Source organism: Coenobita brevimanus, chromosome 84 (assembly GCF_032717465.1).
Source record: "Coenobita brevimanus isolate Jiangsu-jjx chromosome 84, ASM3271746v2, whole genome shotgun sequence".
Taxonomy (NCBI): domain Eukaryota; kingdom Metazoa; phylum Arthropoda; class Malacostraca; order Decapoda; family Coenobitidae; genus Coenobita; species Coenobita brevimanus.
Window position 1 is genome coordinate 8,026,638 of NC_137037.1, and position 3,995 is coordinate 8,030,632.

The following is a 3,995-nucleotide window of genomic DNA, read 5'->3' on the forward strand; positions in this document are numbered from 1 at the left end:
ATCCATTGTTAAGAAGTTACAATACTTTTTTGCCACATTTTTCACCTATTTCTCAGGGTTACACCTCCTGTTGATGCCCGTACAGGTGCTAGGATGGTCAACCTCAATCTCACTTGCAGACATACTGCAATGGCGCACTTCAATAAACATAGGAAATAATAGCGTAAAGAAAAATGAAACAACACACACACACACAACCTCAAATTAGATAGATATTGAATATTTTTAATCAGTAATGAGCAGAATTGAGAAATGCATTAAAGAATAATATTTTTTCCTACTATTGTATGGTCTAGCAGCTGGGACATCTCAGTGAACCGGCTCATTGTTCATTTTATTTGAATGTTATTTGGTAGATCTACAGAATTTGGTATAACAGAAGTTAGGATTAGCGAGGTTCAACATAGCAAGAGTTTACTGTAAATGCTGTGCAGCTTCACCTAATAAATATTTGCCACAGAAAAATAATTCCACACTAGAGATCGTATTTGACTGACCATTTCCACTACAGTACCTTGTTTCAATTTAGGATTGCCACAAGATTTTTTACATCTTTTTTGCATGAGTCACTGTGCCTTAGCACCATTTCCTGAAGGAAAGTTAAAGTGTTTATCAGCACATTCATTAAGGACTGATGTATTTCATGAAATCCATTAATCAGGAACCTTGACTCAGCAACAACTACATTTTCAACATAAATCTTGAATAAACCATCAAGAAGACTCCCATTCCCATGAAATACACGGGTCAGCACTTGTTTCACTAACTTATTTATCTTTCCTTATGAAGTCAAGTTTCTTCTTAACATTCCCCTGAATCAGATGAAGAGCTGCACACTGTGTAGCATCTGATGAAGGAAAAAAAATGAGATTGCACCATTCTGAAAAGGTCAAATCATACACTGAAAATGAAGTAATGCCAATGCACAACCACCACTGATGTTGGGAAAAAAAAAAAAAAAAGTGGATGTTTGTAAAATTAAGGTTGCTATTTTTGTGTAACCCCAGGCTGTCTGGCCTAGCAGACCCACTGACCGTTGATAAGTAACCGTTCCCAAAGAATCGTGCAGGGTATTCATGTTCCTAGTGGTTGACAGAGCCTCGCCACAGCGTGGCAAATCATTAAGGACTGATGTATTTCAAGTTCTGTACAATGAATGTGGTAAACTGGTTGTACAGAATAGCAGTCTCTACCCACACTTAGTAATTCACTAATGAGTGAAGGAGTTAAAGTTTAATAAAACTGGTTAATTTCTTCAAGGTTTAGGGAAACAGGTATACATTATTAAGAGTTGATGGATTTTAAGTACAATGAATATGGTGTTCTTCTCTAAGAGTAGGTTAAGCATGATACTACCAGCGGTACCATATTACCTTCTCATAATCCAATTTTGGCCTTAAATGTTGATTTTGCACATTTGGAGTTCATCAATATGAAGGACTGCTGCATCTTCAGTACCTGTTGCATCACTGTTCAATGTTTCAACACTACTGTATATGTCGTGCTGGGGGACTGAAAATGCTCCTGAGCAAAAATAGGGTGTTAAAGCTTTATATGATTAAGCCAAGACCTTACACAGGTATACATCTTAAAGCAGCTACTAACAATACATTGTAATCTAAAGCCCATGCAAAAAGCGTGGCCGTCCATATAATGAAGTGAGTCAATTAAAATGCCTAGTCTCACAATTACAAAAGGAACAACTGAATCTGCCTCTAACGTTCATGTTGCACAGAAGTTAAGGAATATTGAATCATATACAGTACTCTGTAATACCAAAGCTCTAAGCATAACTTACACTGTCCGTATTTATCAATGTAATTGCCAAGAGAGTGAAACGTGACAAAAAAGCTTTGGGTACATACGTGATGCAAAGAATCAAAAGACAGAAATCCGCCTACACTCAACAGAGAAATGGAGGTTTCGTTGTTTAATTATTCGCCGTTATACCTTTAAATTGCTTTTTCAAAAACTTGTATCACTACTTGAGTATATTTCAAATAAAATAGTCTAATATAATTATGAGGAATGCAATTTACTTCAGTTCTAGCCAAGTGCTTGATACGAAACGAACTCTTTTCAATTTTCTCCCAAACCTTGACACCTATGAGGTGTACAGAGGCTGAACCCCCACGGAGGTGTCGTTTTGACACCCATGTGTCCCTCAGTGTTTGTGTCGGTGCTGTGCTGTGCCTCTGTTGCTGTCACTTTCTGTTCATCTGTTTGCGATGCGATGTGGTGCTTCTCTTCCTTTACGTATATTATTGTACCTCTGTTACCGCTACTGTAACTCTATCAGTATTTCCCTAACCCTTTCCCAGTACTCCTTCCAAGGTCCTAGTAAAAAAATAATAATAATAATGATAATTCCAGGACTCCAGTTCGTCATGGATCCAGTGATAAATTCCATCAGTATTCAGTTAATGCCGAGCGACTCCTCACGTAACCGACCCAGTTCCACATTAAAAAGAGCAAGACCAGAATTTTGAATTCTGGTTCCAAAATGCTTAGAGATCTTGATGAGAACCTGAGCTCGGGGACTGAGGCAAGCAACTTTAATCTGGAATGAGATTTACACATTAGTCTCAGCATTTCTGAATTACAACTTTTGATCAGCGGAGTACGATGGTGTCTCTTGTATTATATCATTGTTACAGCAAAATTATTTCAGTTCAGTTAAAGGAAGACATCTTTTAATGCAGTGGTTAGGAATATTATCCCCTCGCCCCTACACTGCAGTGAATGTTTTGTTTTATCTTATTGTTGCAACCAAGCGATTCTATTCAACAATTGGGAAATCTCTCGTGGTGAAGGCGTTGCTGTTTTCATCAGCTGTTTCTCCAAAGCTTAATATAATCAGTTAAAGCTAGCAAAAAGTACCTGTATAGAGCTCAGTTGGCTGAAGGGGGCAGACTGAAGATTGTTCTTAACCCCATCACAAGAACGACTGTGGTGGGTTCTTATTGTTGGACCCGTTACTCCCAGTCCTTTATCTATGCAACAGGTCAACTCTGGAACTGTCTCCCTCTGCCTGTATTTCTTGCTGTCTATGATCTCCAGTCATTCAATCGTAGTGTGTCCAGGCATCTCGAAGTGAACGGATCTTGAATTTGACTCTCTGTTGTCTTGTTTTTGTTTCTTCTCGGAGGGAACAATCTTGTGAGCCCCTGGCCTTTGGTTCCTTCTTTCTTGCATTGTATATATATATATATATATATATATATATATGTGGAGGGAGAGAGAGGGGGGGGGAGTGAGTTGGAAAGAGGAGGGAGGTTTAGTGGGCCACAAGTCATTTAACTCTTCCAATACAAGGGGTCTGATCTAAGCTAAATCCATTTGGTATTAAGACTACACTACAGTTACATTCCCGGACTAATCTGTTAAAAGCTTTCAGCAGACTCTACCAGTTTGAAAATGTCTAAGTAAATTAGAATAGATTGGTGGTAATATTAATAGTATACTCGTATAAACACGTCATCGTCCTAAGGGGGTTGGACTGGTGTGTGTAGATATGACTATTTGTGCTTGCAGTGATGGCCGAGTGGTTAAGGCGTCTGATTAGAAATCAGATGGGATATTCCCGCGTAGGTTCGAATCCTACTCACTGCCCATATTTTTGGTGGTATGTAGTGGCGACAATCATATATTCACTTAATGCAGTGTCACCTACTTCTTCCTTCACCTTTATCATCCTCTTTCTGTGTCTGCCCTCCTCTCTTCCTGTTTTTTCCATCTCTCCTGTCACTTTTTAATACCCGTCTGTCCTTGTCAGGTGGCTTTAAATTTAGTGACAAGCCTAATGATTTCCTGCAAGCCATGAAACCATTTACAACGGTGGGTGGTAACCATATAACCAACACATACGTGTTCCCTTCGTGCCAACAAGTGAGTTGGTGGAGAGTTAGTGCCCTTCCCCGTAAATTGACTAACTAAAAGACGAATGGCAACCCCTTACGGGATTATGGCGTCTGGCTCAATACTGATACAGTAGT

General features: G+C 39.1%; 1 non-coding gene across 1 annotated transcript; it reads left to right on the forward strand.

Moving 5' to 3' along the window:
• Positions 1-3,530: 3,530 nt before the first annotated feature.
• On the forward strand, positions 3,531-3,612 carry TRNAS-AGA (transfer RNA serine (anticodon AGA)). The gene has a single exon. It is a non-coding gene; the product is annotated as a tRNA-Ser (tRNA).
• Positions 3,613-3,995: the final 383 nt, after the last annotated feature.